The following is a 6,645-nucleotide window of genomic DNA, read 5'->3' on the forward strand; positions in this document are numbered from 1 at the left end:
CAAATTACTTTTAAAATTATCAGTGCTTAAAATATTAATTGGACCACACATTTTGTACTTATGACATAGAATAAGGTGGGGCACAATGTTACACGGGGTACAATGTTACAATGCATATTTCTCCGTCCCTTTCTATTAAGTAGTTGTATGATGTTGGTATACATGTTTGTCAAGCTCATAAGAGCTGCTGAACTGAGCCGCTGAACATCATACAACTAATAGAAAGGGACTGAGAAATATGCATTGTAAAACATTGTACCCCGTGTAACATTGTGCCCCACCTTACCCTACTTTATAGAAGGATATTGCGTAAATGTTGTTTTTTGCCTGAAAAACACTTTACTTATACTGTTAAATTATTGTATCTTTTTTGTATAAAGTATCATTATGTTTATTAACATTGAAGAGTAAAATTCAATTATTCATGAAATGCGGGCCATTTCTGAGTGCGGTGCTGAGTAAATTAAATAAATAAATAAATAAATAAATAAATAAATAAATAAATAAATAATAAAGTCTGTCTTCTATTTTATTTAGCCCACTACTGCTGGTAAACTTCATTAATCTCGATCCAAAATAATAGGGATTTGCCGATCCCAGATATAACCAACGTAACTATCTAATTCTAGATTATCACGTCAGTTTTTCTATGATTGCCCCTTTATCGACTTTATAATTGAACATCGCATTTGCATTTCTTGAGTAAAAATAATATCAAAAAATTACATTCAAAGAAGGTACCTAATAAACCAATCCATTTTCAGTAAAAAAATCTCTAATTATTTTTGGAGAAAGTATAATCCTATGGGACTCAATAATAATTTGAGAAGATAGCATTCTTTGCTTTCTCAATTAAAACTTTTGATGGATTTGGTGTAAAAGAAATTATGTTTACGTTTCTTGTTCAAATTTTGGTATTGTAAAATCTCATTTGCCTTCTATTATAGGTATAGAATAGAATAGAATAATCTTTATTGCCAAAACTGTATACAATTTGTGCTGGTCACAATGCAAAAAAATAGTTACTACAACAGTGTTACCCATATCGGGCATGCAATAGTTAAAATACAGTAATAAAGTTATAGTTTAATTATTTTTGGTACCTACCAAAATATTCATTTAGACTATAAAAAACAAAAAAATTCTTCATCGATAATGTCTGAAAAAACTGTAGGTACCTATTGGTTAATAAGATAATATTAAAGTACATTCTACACTTTTAATCTATGTTATGTTTTACGATAGTGGTGGTTAGTCTCGCATAATTAAAACTGGAATTGAATTCAACAAACTTTCTTTCAAATGAGTGAGCTGATGGTGTTTTAATTACAAATCACTTTCAGCATTTCTTTGTTTAGTAGAAGACAACAATAAGTGAGAAAACCGACTTCGTATTGATAATCAGGTAAATGGATTAGTTTTTTTTATTGAAACCTACAAGAGCTTTAATGTTTGAAAATTAAATTATACATAGGTAATGTAAATAGTAAAGAATAAGACTTCATTTTTTTTGCAAACATTTTCCCGTTATTGACGAATGCTAAATGAAAGTAAAAAAAATCGTTTTTTCTTCTGTGGTGTGGTCAACGCCAAAACTCGTCCTGTTAAAGTAGGCACCAGACACACATTGATATCTACTCGAATGATAGGTTTGACATCTACCCAATTGACATGCCTTTTATGTTGCGTTACATTATCTCAAATTTTTTTTCTCAGACGACGTGTGATGTGTGTACTCGCATTGACAAGAAAAAATGTTTGCCATTAAATTAAAATAGAGTTTTTCTGTGTAAATATGCCTAAAGCTCAATTATTAACTATGAGTGGAAAAATAAAGACTGAAATATTTCGCTTGTGATAATTTCATTATTTTAGAATTTTTTGTAGAATTGCTTTTTTACCTTCCGTTTCGATAGGCTTTTAATCTTATGTTTTAATGAATTGCTTACCCCAAACACATGCCTAGAAGCTAAATGAACACTTAAAGTTTTATTGCGCGTAAAAAAGCTTTTACCAGGTTTTAACATGGCTTTGGAGATGCCCACACTGCTCAGGAGCAATTACACTAAGAACTTTCACTGTACAATTACTCTAATTAACCAAATCAGCAAAACGTTACTCATTAGAAAACTCTAGATTGGAAAAGGTGATCAAAAGAGTCTGGTTTTTGACCCTCGAAGCTTACTAAGAAATGAACTTGTTAATTACTGGAAAAATTCTCGTATGATAACAATTATGTAGAATGATTTTTGTTAAAAAATTCAGTCTTTTAATTTGTTCCACGTTTTCACAAATTAAGTATTCGTGACAAATCCACCGAAAGCTATAACAAATGGTTTTTGCTTCACCTTTAGCTCATAGCAGACTTATGAACCTGGAAAGGGATCAACACTGTATCGCCTTTCGCGAGCTATCAATTGCGAGGCGAGGCGTTTACGTTACGGTGCGGATAAGTACGTTTTATAGTATGGAGTTTCACAAGTACAAAGAATACTGACCGCCCCGAGTTGATACGTTTACGATTCCTTTCCGGGTTGACAAATGTGATACGTCCTTATAAACATCGGGCTCCATCAAACGATGTCCATTTACTTTTTCAGTGACCATGCGTCAAATAAAAGAAATTGCCAGCACGAAGTTCAAAGCGTTCTGCAAGCATAGCACGCTCCACGGCGTGTACTATTTCTACAAGAGCAGCAGATGGTCCGTCCACCTCATATGGATCACCATCATCATCGTCTGCTTGATCCTGTGCACCTTCCTCAGCCATATGATTTGGATGAAGTTCGTCATCGATCCTACTCTGACTGTCGTAAGTTATGCTTGATATTTTACTTGCTAAAAATATTAGGTGCCTTAGGTGGGATTTAAATCATGACTATTGCCAACTTAACTAGATGGCCTTTCAAATCGTAAGCCCGTTGCCCAAAACGTTGACTGTTGAGTAAATGATGCACCATTAAACAGATTTTGCCTCGGAGCTCTTGGTACATTGATTAATAACATAATACATCACTTGATACACAACTTAATATCTGTACTGATAAGCTTAAAGGCTGACTGACATAAACTTTAGACCATAATAATCATACCTACTATCCAAACAACATTTTACTACTTACCTACTGTAAAAACTATGCTGATTCATTTTCTATAATGATCGGTTAAAAATTAACGAAGGAACGAAACAAAGGAAAAAAGGAAGAATTTAATCAATCGTATTTCCTGCAAGAAGTTGTTTCAAAGTAATAAAAATCATCTCTAAAAGAATTCCTTGTCACGCAACATTTTTATAGTTATGGATATCAAAAAAATATTATAAGACGCCTTTTTAATACAATAAAGGCAATAACATAAAAAGAATCCCAAGTTGAAAGCGACAAACTTATGAATCTTAGATCCAAACTCTGACCAGAGTCAAATTGAATTGTTTCCAACTGAATAAAAATGTCTACCGAATCTTCGAGAAGTTGTTTGTGGATATCTAAGTCTTAAGGATCAGAGGTGAGAGTGCTTTTTTAAAAGTAATGTACGGCACCAGCAGATATCGATTTATTACATAACCGAAACCAATAATTCCACAAATCAAATTAACGTAATAAAGAAATATGCCTATGGCAGAAATAATGATCTAGGTCACAAATATCACAGTCCCTGAACCGAGAGAACGTCCGTCACAGCTAAGCACTCGAGCAAAGTGTCGCGGTGCGCGGGGCGGCCGGTTTCTCGTGCCTTCCCTCTCTAAGACAGAGACAACAGGATCGAACGATATGACGTCACGCTGACGTAGCGGGTGTTATTTCTAAGACGGCCGTTCCTGATCGTGCGGCGTCCTCGACCGCTGCCTGCTCCCCATCAGCCACGGCTTCTTCAGCGCGCAGCATAACCTCGCCGACGTTTGAAAACTGGTCTGCGCAGCTCGAACCCGCCAAAGGCTGGTCATCGCAGCCCTGGTCCGCAGGAAGCTGATGCTCGGAGTCCTGAGGTGCAGCTTGAGGCTGACCCTCACCAGGTTGGTTCACCCATGTTCGGTTCCATGGTTATCATCTGGAATGTCAGTGGTGTATGTTCAATGTATGACAGTTACAAGGAACCGAAGTGAAACCGTCGTTTCTTGAAGTTAAAATTCACAAATATTAGGAAGATCACAGCCTTTTAGCACAATCCCATGCGTGCACTCATGTGATTGCGATAAGAGATCCAAAATTGATGTTAAAAATAACTAAACTCAGACGGTGAATAATAAAAAATCAATTAGTGAAAATAAAATTACAAATGTGGGAAATAAATGACTAGTCCTACGAATAATATTTAGCTCTAGAATGCTATTTTCCGTAGACAAGTTAGAACAGTAAGCACAAAAGAGGCCCAAAGTTTGCATAATGTGCTTACTACCCCGTTGCCGTCAGCAGAGGCCATATTTGCATGCCAACACTACGCCTTGGGTATTAAAAACCCGCGGCGTCTGCCTGGACAGAGCCAGAAACTGACAGAGGCCCAGTCGCGTCGCTCTGTAGGACCGCACTCTCCGTATTTAGTTTCCTTTGGGCAGCGCCACCCTTTTTATGGCCCATACTGCCGCAAATGAGACACGTAACAATTCCATCACAAACAAGCTCCAGAAAAATAATATTGGACGGTGTCACTTACAGTTGCAATCCACCCTCAAACGAGTCAATTCGCGACGAAATTTTCCCAAACACATCGTCGCGCGAGCTATGGCGGCGGCCGTACGAACTGTCACAGCGCCTACAAAAATCACTATGAGGGCTACGTGAATATTCACGATTCCCAATAAGACTACGACGCGGAGTGCGTACACATCGCCTAGGTGACCTACCTCGATACTCAATACTCAATCGATGCACACGTTCATTTAACGGCGGCATTCGATATTCGAACAAACCCGACGTTTAACTAACTTTTATCACGACACTGTTTATGAGAATAATCACGTTCTTTATTTAATCTAGACGAACGCCTGGTCTTCTTCACTTTTAACACTGCACTGATAATCACAAAATAAGGCAAAAATAGATGGCAAAAACGGTTAGAACGCGTGGTCAATCCCACTTCTGATCTTAAGGATCAGAGGTGAGAGTGCTTTTTTAAAAGTAATGTACGGCACCAGCAGATATCGATTTATTACATAACCGAAACCAATAATTCCACAAATCAAATTAACGTAATAAAGAAATATGCCTATGGCAGAAATAATGATCTAGGTCACAAATATCACAGTCCCTGAACCGAGAGAACGTCCGTCACAGCTAAGCACTCGAGCAAAGTGTCGCGGTGCGCGGGGCGGCCGGTTTCTCGTGCCTTCCCTCTCTAAGACAGAGACAACAGGATCGAACGATATGACGTCACGCTGACGTAGCGGGTGTTATTTCTAAGATAAGTATATTAAAGTTTCTCGCTCAGATATTCAGCTTAGCTGAAGTACCTATTCATATTTATTTCCTTTTTTAAATCTTAATATTCTGCAGCCTTATAAAAAGTTGTAGGTAGCTTATAAAATACAACGGTATCTTGGTCGTTATGTTTCTGTGATTTGGTATACATTTTGTAACGTTTTAAAAACTCTTTTTCTGTTTTACTGTGTTTATTTTTCTAAGATAGTAGGTATTTTTATCCATAAATATTTAAATCAACATTTCACAGAAACGGGAACTGTTAAAGGAAAAACATTGTAAAATAAATTGTTCCCGGAACTAATATTTCGTCGAGGGATTTTTGGTTCCAGTAAAATCATTTAGTTTAAAGTCAAGATCTTCGAAGATTTCAGGCATCAAATATATTATTTATTTACTTGCTTTTATAAAAGCTCTCGCCAACAAAATCAGCCACTCCCAGGTGCACAAGTTACTACCCATAATTATATGAAAATAGATTTTAATACATTGAGAGAGAAAAATATATGCACGAAACCTAATGCACGATAATTTTGCAACTGGCAAGCTTTCGGACCGCATGGGAAATTCTAAGAAACTTCATCTATTAAATCGACATTGATGGATAGCCATTACTCAACTAACTTTTTTTGGAGAAAATCTTTAGCGCAAGCACGATTTTACTTCTTTTGGACAAGGAAAATTTTGCGCTTGGAGCAAGTGAAATGTTCAATGACAAAAAAGTAGAGAGCCTATCCATTTAAACTAGAATTTTCAATATTTGGAAATGCTAAACAGTTTAAACTATAATCCTCTGTAACGTAATGAGAAGAACACATTTAGTTATTAGATGCTAATAAGGTGGACCTAAGACCTCATAAAGGTAGCAGATAGGCGCTGGATGCAGGCCGCTACCAACCGGGCGATGTGGAATCAATCCTATGTTCAGCAGAGGACATCTTGTGACTGGAATGATAAAGATTATTTTTCCGCAAACATTTCTAATCTGATGCGTAGTTTACTTTACATTAACTTTTACAATACCTACTCCTTTTCATGTACCTATTGGGATTATTTGATTCAAAGTGTATCTCAACCTAGATTTTTTGGGCAGGGTACTCACCTGCCATATAGCACGTAACGTAGCATGTAACGTAACCAACCTTGTAGTGAGTAGATACGGCTCGTCCACGGTCATCGCGTATCTAGCTGCTAGCTCCTGGAGCCGCCTTTGTGCTCGCAGTGATACCGC

Source organism: Ostrinia furnacalis, unplaced genomic scaffold (assembly GCF_004193835.3).
Source record: "Ostrinia furnacalis isolate ACB-3 unplaced genomic scaffold, ASM419383v2 OfSCF0768, whole genome shotgun sequence".
In the NCBI taxonomy this organism is placed as follows: Eukaryota; Metazoa; Arthropoda; class Insecta; order Lepidoptera; family Crambidae; genus Ostrinia; species Ostrinia furnacalis.